This window comes from Phyllobates terribilis, unplaced genomic scaffold (assembly GCF_046119375.1).
Source record: "Phyllobates terribilis strain yellow unplaced genomic scaffold, ASM4611937v1 Scaffold_1__5_contigs__length_1240528914, whole genome shotgun sequence".
In the NCBI taxonomy this organism is placed as follows: domain Eukaryota; kingdom Metazoa; phylum Chordata; class Amphibia; order Anura; family Dendrobatidae; genus Phyllobates; species Phyllobates terribilis.
In genome coordinates, this window is record NW_027362761.1 from 758,264,345 (window position 1) to 758,279,758 (window position 15,414).

Here is a 15,414-nt window from a genome sequence, read left to right on the forward strand (position 1 = left end):
GTTCATGGAATTTCGCTGAAGTTTAAAAATGCTTTGGAACTCTTCCATTGTTCTCGGAATTCCGCTGATGTTTAACAATGCTTTGGAACTCTTTCATTGTTCTCGGAATTCCGCTGAAATATAAAAATGCTTTGGAACTCGTCCGTTGTTCAGGGAATTCCGCTGAAGTTTAAAAATGCTTTGGAACTCTTCCATTGTTCAGGCAATTCCGCTGAAGTTTAAAAATGCTTTGGAACTCTTCCATTGTTCTCGGAATTCTGCTCATGTTTATCAATGCTTTGGAACTCTTCCACTGTTCTCGGAATTATGCTGAAGTATAAAAATGCTTTGGAACTATTCCATTAGTCTTGGAATTCCGATGAAGTTTAAAAATGCTTTGGAACTCTTCCATTGTTCTCGGAATTCCGCTGATGTTTAACAATGCTTTGGAACTCTTCCATTGTTCTCGGTATTCCGCTGAAGTTTAAAAATGCTTTAGAACTCTTCCATTGTTCTCGGAATTCCGATGAAGTTTAACAATGCTTTGGAACTCTTCGATTGATCTCTGAATTCTGCTGAAGTTTATAAATGCTTTGGAACTCTTCTATTGTTCTCAGAATTACGCTGAAGTTTAAAAATGCTTTGGAACTCTTCCATTGTTTACGGAATTTTGCTGAAGTTTAAAAATTCTTTGGAACTATTCCATTAGTCTCGGAATTCCGATCAAGTTTAAAAATGCTTTGGAACTCTTCCATTGTTCTCGGAATTCCGCTGAAGTTTAACAATGCTTTGGAACTCTTCGATTGATCTCTGAATTCTGCTGAAGTTTATAAATGCTTTGCAACTCTTCTATTGTTCTCAGAATTACGCTGAAGTTTAAAAATGCTTTGAAACTCTTCCATTGTTCACGGAATTCCGCTGAAGTTTAAAAATGCTTTGCAACTCTTCCATTGTTCTCGGGATTCCGCTGATATTTAACAATGCTTTGGAACTCTTCCATTGTTCACAGAATTTTGTTGAAGTTTAAAAATGCTTTGGAACTATTCCATTAGTCTCGGAATTCCGATGAATTTTAAAAATGCTTTGGTACTTTTCCATTGTTCTCGGAATTCCGCTGATGTTTAACAATGCTTTGGAACTCTTCCATTGTTCTCGGTATTCCGCTGAAGTTTAAAAAAGCTTTAGAACTCTTCCATTGTTCTCGGACTTCCGCTGAAGTTTAACAATGCTTTGGAACTCTTCGATTGATCTCTGAATTCTGCTGAAGTTTATAAATGCTTTGGAACTCTTCTATTGTTCTCAGAATTAGGCTGATATTTAACAATGCTTTGGAACTCTTCCATTGTTCTCGGCATAATGTTAATGTTTAACAATGCTTTGGAACTTTTCCATTGTTCACGGAATTCCACTGAAGTTTAAAAATGCTTTGGAACTCTTCCAATGTTATCGGAATTCCGCTGATGTTGAACAATGCTTTGGAACTCTTCCATTGTTCTCGGCATAATGTTAATGTTTAACAATGCCTTGGAACTTTTCCATTGTTCACGGAATTCCGCTGAAGTTTAAAAATGCTTTGGAACTCTTCCATTGTTCTACGAATTCCCCTGAAGTATAACAATGCTTTGGAACTCTTCCATTGTTCTCGGTATTCTGCTGAAGTTTAAAAATGCTTTGGAACTCTTCCATTGTTCTCGGAATTCAGCTGATGTTTAACAATGCTTTGGAACTCTTCCATTGTTCTCGGTATTCCGCTGAAGTTTAAAAATGCTTTAGAACTCTTCCATTGTTCTCGGAATTCAGCTGAAGTTTAACAATGCTTTGGAACTCTTCGATTGATCTCTGAATTCTGCTGAAGTTTATAAATGCTTTGGAACTCTTCCATTGTTCTCGGTATTCTGCTGAAGTTTAAAAATGCTTTGGAACTCTTCCATTGTTCTCAGAATTCCGCTGAAGTTTAAAAATGCTTTGGAACTCTGCCTTTGTACTCGGAATTCCGCTGAAGATTAAAAATGCTTTGGAACTCTTCTATTATTTTCGGAATTCATCTGAAGTTAAAAATGCTTTGGAACTCTTCCATTGTTCTCAGAATTCCGTTGAACTTAAAAATGCTTTAGAACTCTTCCATTGTTCTTGGAATTTTGCTGATGTTTATCAATGCTTTGGAACTCTAACATTGTTATCGGCATTCCGATGATGTTTATCAATGCTTTGGAACTTTTCCATTGTTCACGGAATTCCGCTGAAGGTTAAAAATGCTTTGGAACTCTTCCATTGTTCTCGGAATTCCGCTGATGTTGAACAATGCTTTTGAACTCTTCCATTGTTCTCAGTATTCTGCTGAAGTTTAAAAATGCTTTGGAACTCTTCCATTATACTCAGAATTCCAATGAAGTTTAAAAATGCTTTGGAACTCTTCCATTGTTCTCGGAATTCCGCTGATGTTTAACAATGCTTTGGAACTCTTCCATTGTTCACGGAATTCCGCTGAAGTTTAAAAATGCTTTGGAACTCTTCCATTGTTCTCGGAATTCCGCTGATATTTAACAATGCTTTGGAACTCTTCCATTGTTCACGGAATTTTGCTGAAGTTTAAAAATGCTTTGGAACTATTCCATTAGTCTCGGAATTCCGATGAAGTTTAAAAATGCTTTGAAACTCTTCCATTGTTCTCGGAATTCCGCTTTTGTTTAACAATGCTTTGGAACTCTTCCATTTTTCTCGGTATTCCGCTGTAGTTTAAAAATGCTTTAGAACTCTTCCATTTTTCTCGGAATTCCGCTGAAGTTTAAAAATGCTTTGGAACTCTTCCATTGTTCTCGGAATTACGCTGAAGTTTAAAAATGCTATGTCACTCTTCCATTGTTCTCGGAATTCCGATGAAGTATAAAAATGTTTTGGAACTCTTCCATTGTTCACGGAATTCCGCTGAAGTTTAACAATGCTTTGGAACTCTTACATTGTTCTCGGAATTCCGCTGAAGTTTAACAATGCTATGGAACTCTTCCATTGTTCTCGGTATTCCTCTGAATGTTAAAAATGCTTTAGAACACTTCCATTGTTCTCGGAATTCCGCTGTAGTTTAACAATGCTTTGGAACTCTTCCATTGATCTCTGAATTCTGCTGAAGTTTAAAAATGCTATGAAACTTTTCCATTGTTCTCGGAATTCAGCTGAAGTGTAAAAATGCTATGAAACTTTTCCATTATTCTCGGAATTCCGCTGAAGTGTAAAAATGCTTTGGAAATCTTCCATTGTTCATGGAATTTCGCTGAAGTTTAAAAATGCTTTGGAACTCTTCCATTGTTCTTGGAATTCCGCTGATGTTTAAAAGTGCTTTGGAACTCTTCCATTGTTCTCGGAAATCCGCTGATGTTTAACAATGCTTTGGAACTCATCCATTGTTCTCGGATTTCCGCTGTAATTTAAAAATGCTTTTGAACTCTGCCATTGTTCTCGGAATTCCGCTGAAGTTGAAAAATTCTTTGGAACTCTTCCATTGTTCTCGTAATTCCACTGAAGTATAAAAATGCTTTGGAACTCTTCCATTGTTCTCGGAATTCTGCTCATGTTTATCAATGCTTTGGAACTCTTCGACCGTTCTCGGAATTATGCTGAAGTTTAAAAATGCTTTGGAACTCTTCCATTGTTCTCGGAATTCCGCTGATATTTAACAATGCTTTGGAACTCTTCCATTGTTCACGGAATTCTGCTGAAGTTTAAAAATGCTTTGGAACTCTTACATTGTTCTACGAATTCCCCTGAAGTATAACAATGCTTTGGAACACTTCCATTGTTCTCGGTATTCTGCTGAAGTTTAAAAATGCTTTAGAACTCTTCCATTGTTCTCGAAATTCCGCTGAAGTTTAACAATGCTTTGGAACTCTTCGATTGATCTCTGAATTCTACTGAAGTTTATAAATGCTTTGGAACTCTTCTATTGTTCTCAGAATTACGCTGAAGTTTAAAAATGCTTTGGAACTCTTCCATTGTATACGGAATTTTGCTGAAGTTTAAAAATGCTTTGGAACTATTCCATTAGTCTCGGAATTCTGATGAAGTTTAAAAATGCTTTGGAACTCTTCCATTGTTCTCGGAATTCCGCTGATGTTTAACAATGCTTTGGAACTCTTCCATTGTTCTCGGTATTCCGCTGAAGTTTAAAAATGCTTTAGAACTCTTCCATTGTTCTCGGCATTCCGCTGAAGTTTAACAATGCTTTGGAACTCTTCGATTGATCTCTGAATTCTGCTGAAGTTTATAAATGCTTTGGAACTCTTCTATTGTTCTCAGAATTACGCTGAAGTTTAAAAATGCTTTGGAATTCTTCCATTGTTCTCAGAATTCCGCTGAAGTTTAAAAATGCTATGTCACTCTTCCATTGTTCTCGGAATTCCGCTGAAGTATAAAAATGCTTTGGAACTCTTCTATTGTTCAGGGAATTCCGCGGAAGTTTAAAAATGCTTTGGAACTCTTCCATTCTTCTCGGAATTCCGCTGAAGTTTAACAATGCTTTGAAACTTTTCCATTGTTCTCAGAATTCCGCCGAAGTTGAAAAATGCTTTAGAACTCTTCCATTGTTCTCGGAATTCCGCTGAAGTTTAACAATGCTTTGGAACTCTTACATTGTTCTCGGAATTCCGCTGAAGTTTGACAATGCTTTGGAACTCTTCCATTATTCTCGGTATTCCGCTGAAGGTTAAAAATGCTTTAGAACTCTTCCATTGTTCTCGGAATTCCGCTGTAGTTTAACAATGCTTTGGAACTCTTCCATTGATCTCTGAATTCTGCTGAAGTTTAAAAATGCTATGAAACTTTTCCATTGTTCTCGGAATTCAGCTGAAGTGTAAAAATGCTATGAAACTTTTCCATTATTCTCGGAATTCCGCTGGAGTGTAAAAATGCTTTGGAAATCTTCCATTGTTCATGGAATTTCGCTGAAGTTTAAAAATGCTTTGGAACTCTTCCATTGTTTTTGGAATTCCGCTGATGTTTAAAAATGCTTTGGAACTCTTCCATTGTTCTCGGAAATCCGCTGATGTTTAACAATGCTTTGGAACTCATCCATTGTTCTCGGATTTCCGCTGTAATTTAAAAATGCTTTTGAACTCGTCCATTGTTCTCGGAATTCCGCTGAAGTTGAAAAATTCTTTGGAACTCTTCCATTGTTCTCGGAATTCCACTGAAGTATAAAAATGCTTTGAAACTCTTCCATTGTTCAGGGAATTCCGCTGAAGTTTAAAAATGCTTTGGAACTCTTCCATTGTTCTCGGAATTCTGCTCATGTTTATCAATGCTTTGGAGCTCTTCCACTGTTCTCGGAATTATGCTGAAGTTTAAAAATGCTTTGGAACTCTTCCATTGTTCTCGGCATTCTGTTAATGTTTAACAATGCTTTGGAACTTTTCCATTGTTCACGGAATTCCGCTGAAGTTTAAAAATGCTTTGGAACTCTTCCATAGTTCTCAGAATTCCCCTGAAGTATAACAATGCTTTGGAACTCTTCCATTGTTCTCGGTATTCTGCTGAAGTTTAAAAATGCTTTGGAACTCTTCCATTGTTCTCAGAATTCCGCTGAAGTTTAAAAATGCTTTGGAACTCTGCCTTTGCACTCGGAATTCCACGGAAGATTAAAAATGCTTTGGAACTCTACTATTATTTTCGGAATTCCGCTGAAGTTAAAAATGTTTTAGCACTCTTCCATTGTTCTCGGAATTCCGCTGATGTTGAACAATGCTTTGGAACTCTTCCATTGTTCTCAGTATTCTGCTGAAGTTTAAAAATGCTTTGGAACTCTTCCATTATTCTCAGAATTCCGCTGAAGTTTAACAATGCTTTGGAACTCTTCGATTGATCTCTGAATTCTGCTGAAGTTTATAAATGCTTTGGAACTCTTATATTGTTCTAAGAATTACGCTGATATTTAACAATGCTTTGGAACTCTTCCATTGTTATCGGCATAATGTTATTGTTTAACAATGCTTTGGAACTTTTCCATTGTTCACGGAATTCCGCTGAAGTTTAAAAATGCTTTGGAACTCTTCCATTGTTATCGGAATTCCGCTGATGTTGAACAATGCTTTGGAACTCATCCATTGTTCACGGAATTCTGTTGAAGTTTAAAAATGCTTTGGAACTCTTCCATTGTTCTACGAATTCCCCTGAAGTATAACAATGCTTTGAAACTCTTCCATTGTTCTCGGTATTCTGCTGAAGTTTAAAAATGCTTTGGAACTCTTCCATTGTTCTCAGAATTCCGCTGAAGTTTAAAAATGCTTTGGAACTCTGCCTTTGTACTCGGAATTCCGCTGAAGATTAACAATGCTTTGGAACTCTTCCATTGTTCACGGAATTTTGCTGAAGTTTAAAAATGCTTTGGAACTATTCCATTAGTCTCGGAATTCCGATGAAGTTTAAAAATGCTTTGGAACTCTTCCATTATTCTCGGAATTCCGCTGATGTTTAACAATGCTTTGGAACTCTTCCATTGTTCTCGGTATTCCGCTGAAGTTTAAAAATGCTTTAGAACTCTTCCATTGTTCTCGGAATTCCGCTGAAGTTTAACAATGCTTTGGAACTCTTCGATTGATCTCTGAATTCTGCTGAAGTTTATAAATGCTTTGGAACTCTTCTATTGTTCTCAGAATTACGCTGAAGTTTAAAAATGCTTTGGAACTCTTCCATTGTTCTCGGAATTCCGCTGAAGTTTAAAAATGCTATGGCACTCTTCCATTATTCTCGGAATTCCGCTGAAGTGTAAAAATGCTTTGGAACTCTTCCTTTGTTCATGGAATTTCGCTGAAGTTTAAAAATGCTTTGGAACTCTTCCATTGTTCTCGGAATTCCGCTGATGTTTAACAATGCTTTGGAACTCTTTCATTGTTCTCGGAATTCCGCTGAAATATAAAAATGCTTTGGAACTCTTCCATTGTTCAGGGAATTCCGCTGAAGTGTAAAAATGCTTTGGAACTCGTCCGTTGTTCAGGGAATTCCGCTGAAGTTTAAAAATGCTTTGGAACTCTTCCATTGTTCAGGGAATTCCGCTGAAGTTTAATAATGCTTTGGAACTCTTCCATTGTTCTCGGAATTCTGCTCATGTTTATCAATGCTTTGGAACTCTTCCACTGTTCTCGGAATTATGCTGAAGTTTAAAAATGCTTTGGAACTCTTCCATTGTTCTCAGAATTCCGCTGATATTTAACAATGCTTTGGAACTCTTCCATTGTTCTCGGCATTCTGTTAATGTTTATCAATGATTTGGAACTTTTCCATTGTTCACGGAATTCTGCTGAAGTTTAAAAATGCTTTGGAACTCTTACATTGTTCTACGAATTCCCCTGAAGTATAACAATGCTTTGTAACACTTCCATTGTTCTCGGTATTCTGCTGAAGTTTAAAAATGCTTTAGAACTCTTCCATTGTTCTCGGAATTCCGCTGAAGTTTAACAATGCTTTGGAACTCTTCGATTGATCTCTGAATTCTGCTGAAGATTATAAATGCTTTGGAACTCTTCTGTTGTTCTCAGAATTACGCTGATATTTAACAATGCTTTGGAACTCTTCCATTGTTCTCGGCATAATGTTAATGTTTAACAATGCTTTGGAACTTTTCCATTGTTCACGGAATTCCGCTGAAGTTTAAAAATGCTTTGGAACTATTCCATTGTTATCGGAATTCCGCTGATGTTGAACAATGCTTTGGAACTCATCCATTGTTTACGGAATTCTGTTGAAGTTTAAAAATGCTTTGGAACTCTTCCATTGTTCTACGAATTCCCCTGAAGTATAACAATGCTTTGGAAATCTTCCATTGTTCTCGGTATTCTGCTGAAGTTTAAAAATGCTTTGGAACTCTTCCATTGTTCTCAGAATTCCGCTGAAGTTTAAAAATGCTTTGGAACTCTGCCTTTGTACTCGGAATTCCGCTGAAGATTAAAAATGCTTTGGAACTCTTCTATTATTTTCGGAATTCCGCTGAAGTTAAAAATGCTTTGGAACTCTTCCTTTGTTCTCAGAATTCCGCTGAACTTAAAAATGCATTGGAACTCTTCCATTGTTCTCGGAATTCCGCTGAAGTTTAAAAATGCTTTGGAACTCTTCCATTGTTCATGGAATTCCGCTGAAGTTTAAAAATGATTTGGAACGCTTCCATTGTTCTCGGAATTCCGCTCATGTTTTTCAATGCATTGGAACTCTTCCATTGTTTTCGGAATTATGCTGAAGTTTAAAAATGCTTTGGAACTCTTCCATTGTTCTTGGAATTCTGCTGATGTTTAGCAATGCTTTGGAAATCTAACATTGTTCTCGGCATTCCGATGATGTTTATCAATGCTTTGGAACTTTTCCATTGTTCACGGAATTCCGCTGAAGGTTAAAAATGCTTTGGAACTCTTCCATTGTTCTCGGAATTCCGCTTATGTTGAACAATGCTTTTGAACTCTTCCATTGTTCTCAGTATTCTGCTGAAGTTTAAAAATGCTTTGGAACTCTTCCATTATTCTCAGAATTCCGATGAAGTTTAAAAATGCTTTGGAACTCTTCCATTGTTCTCGGAATTCCGCTGATGTTTAACAATGATTTGGAACTCTTCCATTGTTCACGGAATTCCGCTGAAGTTTAAAAATGCTTTGGAACTCTTCCATTGTTCTCGGAATTCCGCTGATATTTAACAATGCTTTGGAACTCTTCCATTGTTCACGGAATTTTGCTGAAGTTTAAAAATGCTTTGGAACTATTCCATTACTCTCGGAATTCCGATGAAGTTTAACAATGCTTTGGAACTCTTCGATTGATCTCTGAATTCTGCTGAAGTTTATAAATGCTTTGGAACTCTTCTATTGTTCTCAGAATTACGCTGAAGTTTAAAAATGCTTTGGAACTCTTCCATTGTTCTCGGAATTCCGCTGAAGTTTAAAAATGCTATGACACTCTTCCATTATTCTCGGAATTCCGCTGAAGTGTAAAAATGCTTTGGAACTCTTCCTTTGTTCATGGAATTTCGCTGAAGTTTAAAAATGCTTTGGAACTCTTCCATTGTTCTCGGAATTCCGCTGATGTTTAACAATGCTTTGGAAATCTTCCATTGTTCTCGGAATTCCGCTGAAGTATAAAAATGCTTTGGAACTCTTCCATTGTTCAGGGAATTCCGATGAAGTGTAAAAATGCTTTGGAACTCTTCCATTGTTCATGGAATTTCGCTGTAGTTTAAAAATGCTTTGGAACTATTCTATTGTTCTCGGAATTCCGCTGAAGTTTAAAAATGCTTTGGAACTCTTCCATTGTTCTCGGAATTCCCCTGAAGTATAACAATGCTTTGGAACTCTTCCATTGTTCTCGGTATTCTGCTGAAGTTTAAAAATGCTTTGGAACTCTTCCATTGTTCTCAGAATTCCGCTGAAGTTTAAAAATGCTTTGGAACTCTGCCTTTGCACTCGGAATTCCACGGAAGATTAAAAATGCTTTGGAACTCTACTATTATTTTCGGAATTCCGCTGAAGTTAAAAATGTTTTAGCACTCTTCCATTGTTCTCGGAATTCCGCTGATGTTGAACAATGCTTTGGAACTCTTCCATTGTTCTCAGTATTCTGCTGAAGTTTAAAAATGCTTTGGAACTCTTCCATTATTCTCAGAATTCCGCTGAAGTTTAACAATGCTTTGGAACTCTTCGATTGATCTCTGAATTCTGCTGAAGTTTATAAATGCTTTGGAACTCTTATATTGTTCTAAGAATTACGCTGATATTTAACAATGCTTTGGAACTCTTCCATTGTTATCGGCATAATGTTATTGTTTAACAATGCTTTGGAACTTTTCCATTGTTCACGGAATTCCGCTGAAGTTTAAAAATGCTTTGGAACTCTTCCATTGTTATCGGAATTCCGCTGATGTTGAACAATGCTTTGGAACTCATCCATTGTTCACGGAATTCTGTTGAAGTTTAAAAATGCTTTGGAACTCTTCCATTGTTCTACGAATTCCCCTGAAGTATAACAATGCTTTGAAACTCTTCCATTGTTCTCGGTATTCTGCTGAAGTTTAAAAATGCTTTGGAACTCTTCCATTGTTCTCAGAATTCCGCTGAAGTTTAAAAATGCTTTGGAACTCTGCCTTTGTACTCGGAATTCCGCTGAAGATTAAAAATGCTTTGGAACTCTTCTATTATTTTCGGAATTCCGCTGAAGTTAAAAATGCTTTGGAACTCTTCCATTGTTCTTAGAATTCCGCTGAACTTAAAAATGCTTTGGAACTCTTCCATTGTTCTCGGAATTCCGCTGAAGTTTAAAAATGCTTTGGAACTCTTCCATTGTTCATGGAATTCCGCTGAAGTTTAAAAATGATTTGGAATGCTTCCATTGTTCTCGGAATTCCGCTCATGTTTTTCAATGCATTGGAACTCTTCCATTGTTCTCGGAATTATTCTGAAGTTTAAAAATGCTTTGGAACTCTTCCATTGTTCTTGAAATTCCGCTGATGTTTAGCAATGCTTTGGAATTCTAACATTGTTCTCGGAATTCCGCTCATGTTTTTCAATGCTTTGGAACTTTCCCATTGTTCACGGAATTCCGCTGAAGGTTAAAAATGCTTTGGAACTCTTCCATTGTTCTCGGAATTCCGCTGATGTTGAACAATGCTTTTGAACTCTTCCATTGTTCTCAGTATTCTGCTGAAGTTTAAAAATGCTTTGGAACTCTTCCATTATTCTCAGAATTCCGATGAAGTTTAAAAATGCTTTGGAACTCTTCCATTGTTCTCGGAATTCCGCTGATATTTAACAATGCTTTGGAACTCTTCCATTGTTCACGGAATTTTGCTGAAGTTTAAAAATGCTTTGGAACTATTCCATTAGTCTCGGAATTCCGATGAAGTTTAAAAATGCTTTGGAACTCTTCCATTATTCTCGGAATTCCGCTGATGTTTAACAATGCTTTGGAACTCTTCCATTGTTCTCGGTATTCCGCTGAAGTTTAAAAATGCTTTAGAACTCTTCCATTGTTCTCGGAATTCCGCTGAAGTTTAACAATGCTTTGGAACTCTTCGATTGATCTCTGAATTCTGCTGAAGTTTATAAATGCTTTGGAACTCTTCTATTGTTCTCAGAATTACGCTGAAGTTTAAAAATGCTTTGGAACTCTTCCATTGTTCTCGGAATTCCGCTGAAGTTTAAAAATGCTATGGCACTCTTCCATTATTCTCGGAATTCCGCTGAAGTGTAAAAATGCTTTGGAACTCTTCCTTTGTTCATGGAATTTCGCTGAAGTTTAAAAATGCTTTGGAACTCTTCCATTGTTCTCGGAATTCCGCTGATGTTTAACAATGCTTTGGAACTCTTTCATTGTTCTCGGAATTCCGCTGAAATATAAAAATGCTTTGGAACTCTTCCATTGTTCAGGGAATTCCGCTGAAGTGTAAAAATGCTTTGGAACTCGTCCGTTGTTCAGGGAATTCCGCTGAAGTTTAAAAATGCTTTGGAACTCTTCCATTGTTCAGGGAATTCCGCTGAAGTTTAATAATGCTTTGGAACTCTTCCATTGTTCTCGGAATTCTGCTCATGTTTATCAATGCTTTGGAACTCTTCCACTGTTCTCGGAATTATGCTGAAGTTTAAAAATGCTTTGGAACTCTTCCATTGTTCTCAGAATTCCGCTGATATTTAACAATGCTTTGGAACTCTTCCATTGTTCTCGGCATTCTGTTAATGTTTATCAATGATTTGGAACTTTTCCATTGTTCACGGAATTCTGCTGAAGTTTAAAAATGCTTTGGAACTCTTACATTGTTCTACGAATTCCCCTGAAGTATAACAATGCTTTGTAACACTTCCATTGTTCTCGGTATTCTGCTGAAGTTTAAAAATGCTTTAGAACTCTTCCATTGTTCTCGGAATTCCGCTGAAGTTTAACAATGCTTTGGAACTCTTCGATTGATCTCTGAATTCTGCTGAAGATTATAAATGCTTTGGAACTCTTCTGTTGTTCTCAGAATTACGCTGATATTTAACAATGCTTTGGAACTCTTCCATTGTTCTCGGCATAATGTTAATGTTTAACAATGCTTTGGAACTTTTCCATTGTTCACGGAATTCCGCTGAAGTTTAAAAATGCTTTGGAACTATTCCATTGTTATCGGAATTCCGCTGATGTTGAACAATGCTTTGGAACTCATCCATTGTTTACGGAATTCTGTTGAAGTTTAAAAATGCTTTGGAACTCTTCCATTGTTCTACGAATTCCCCTGAAGTATAACAATGCTTTGGAAATCTTCCATTGTTCTCGGTATTCTGCTGAAGTTTAAAAATGCTTTGGAACTCTTCCATTGTTCTCAGAATTCCGCTGAAGTTTAAAAATGCTTTGGAACTCTGCCTTTGTACTCGGAATTCCGCTGAAGATTAAAAATGCTTTGGAACTCTTCTATTATTTTCGGAATTCCGCTGAAGTTAAAAATGCTTTGGAACTCTTCCTTTGTTCTCAGAATTCCGCTGAACTTAAAAATGCATTGGAACTCTTCCATTGTTCTCGGAATTCCGCTGAAGTTTAAAAATGCTTTGGAACTCTTCCATTGTTCATGGAATTCCGCTGAAGTTTAAAAATGATTTGGAACGCTTCCATTGTTCTCGGAATTCCGCTCATGTTTTTCAATGCATTGGAACTCTTCCATTGTTTTCGGAATTATGCTGAAGTTTAAAAATGCTTTGGAACTCTTCCATTGTTCTTGGAATTCTGCTGATGTTTAGCAATGCTTTGGAAATCTAACATTGTTCTCGGCATTCCGATGATGTTTATCAATGCTTTGGAACTTTTCCATTGTTCACGGAATTCCGCTGAAGGTTAAAAATGCTTTGGAACTCTTCCATTGTTCTCGGAATTCCGCTTATGTTGAACAATGCTTTTGAACTCTTCCATTGTTCTCAGTATTCTGCTGAAGTTTAAAAATGCTTTGGAACTCTTCCATTATTCTCAGAATTCCGATGAAGTTTAAAAATGCTTTGGAACTCTTCCATTGTTCTCGGAATTCCGCTGATGTTTAACAATGATTTGGAACTCTTCCATTGTTCACGGAATTCCGCTGAAGTTTAAAAATGCTTTGGAACTCTTCCATTGTTCTCGGAATTCCGCTGATATTTAACAATGCTTTGGAACTCTTCCATTGTTCACGGAATTTTGCTGAAGTTTAAAAATGCTTTGGAACTATTCCATTACTCTCGGAATTCCGATGAAGTTTAACAATGCTTTGGAACTCTTCGATTGATCTCTGAATTCTGCTGAAGTTTATAAATGCTTTGGAACTCTTCTATTGTTCTCAGAATTACGCTGAAGTTTAAAAATGCTTTGGAACTCTTCCATTGTTCTCGGAATTCCGCTGAAGTTTAAAAATGCTATGACACTCTTCCATTATTCTCGGAATTCCGCTGAAGTGTAAAAATGCTTTGGAACTCTTCCTTTGTTCATGGAATTTCGCTGAAGTTTAAAAATGCTTTGGAACTCTTCCATTGTTCTCGGAATTCCGCTGATGTTTAACAATGCTTTGGAAATCTTCCATTGTTCTCGGAATTCCGCTGAAGTATAAAAATGCTTTGGAACTCTTCCATTGTTCAGGGAATTCCGATGAAGTGTAAAAATGCTTTGGAACTCTTCCATTGTTCATGGAATTTCGCTGTAGTTTAAAAATGCTTTGGAACTATTCTATTGTTCTCGGAATTCCGCTGAAGTTTAAAAATGCTTTGGAACTCTTCCATTGTTCTCGGAATTCCGCTGAAATATAAAAATGCTTTGGAACTCTTCCATTGTTCAGGGAATTCCGCTGAAGTTTAAAAATGCTTTGGAACTCTTCCATTGTTCTCGGAATTCAGCTGAAGTTTAACAATGCTTTGAAAATTTTCCATTGTTCTCGGAATTCCGCTGATGTTTAACAATGCTTTGGAACTCTTCCATTGTTCACGGAATTCCGCTGAAGTTTAACAATGCTTTCAAACTTTTCCACTGTTCTCAGTATTCTGCTGAAGTTTAAAAATGCTTTGGAACTCTTCCATTATTCTCAGAATTCCGATGAAGTTTAAAAATGCTTTGGAACTCTTCCATTGTTCTCGGAATTCCGCTGATGTTTAACAATGCTTTGGAACTCTTCCATTGTTCACGGAATTCCGCTGAAGTTTAAAAATGCTTTGGAACTCTTCCATTGTTCTCGGAATTCCGCTGATATTTAACAATGCTTTGGAACTCTTCCATTGTTCATGGAATTTTGCTGAAGTTTAAAAATGCTTTGGAACTATTCCATTAGTCTCGGAATTCCGATGAAGTTTAAAAATGCTTTGGAACTCTTCCATTGTTCTCGGAATTCCGCTGATGTTTAACAATGCTTTGGAACTCTTCCATTGTTCTCGGTATTCCGCTGAAGTTTAAAAATGCTTTAGAACTCTTCCATTGTTCTCGGAATTCCGATGAAGTTTAACAATGCTTTGGAACTCTTCGATTGATCTCTGAATTCTGCTGAAGTTTATAAATGCTTTGGAACTCTTCTATTGTTCTCAGAATTACGCTGAAGTTTAAAAATGCTTTGGAACTCTTCCATTGTTTACGGAATTTTGCTGAAGTTTAAAAATGCTTTGGAACTATTCCATTAGTCTCGGAATTCCGATCAAGTTTAAAAATGCTTTGGAACTCTTCCATTGTTCTCGGAATTCCGCTGAAGTTTAACAATGCTTTGGAACTCTTCGATTGATCTCTGAATTCTGCTGAAGTTTATAAATGCTTTGCAACTCTTCTATTGTTCTCAGAATTACGCTGAAGTTTAAAAATGCTTTGAAACTCTTCCATTGTTCACGGAATTCCGCTGAAGTTTAAAAATGCTTTGCAACTCTTCCAATGTTCTCGGGATTCCGCTGATAATTAACAATGCTTTGGAACTCTTCCATTTTTCACGGAATTTTGTTGAAGTTTAAAAATGCTTTGGAACTATTCCATTAGTCTCGGAATTCCGATGAATTTTAAAAATGCTTTGATACTCTTCCATTGTTCTCGGAATTCCGCTGATGTTTAACAATGCTTTGGAACTCTTCCATTGTTCTCGGTATTCCGCTGAAGTTTAAAAATGCTTTAGAACTCTTCCATTGTTCTCGGACTTCCGCTGAAGTTTAACAATGCTTTGGAACTCTTCGATTGATCTCTGAATTCTGCTGAAGTTTATAAATGCTTTGGAACTCTTCTATTGTTCTCAGAATTACGCTGATATTTAACAATGCTTTGGAACTCTTCCATTGTTCTCGGCATAATGTTAATGTTTAACAATGCTTTGGAACTTTTCCATTGTTCACGGAATTCCGCTGAAGTTTAAAAATGCTTTGGAACTCTTCCATTGTTATCGGAATTCCGCTGATGTTGAACAATGCTTTGGAACTCTTCCATTGTTCTCGGCATAATGTTAATGTTTAACAATGCCTTGGA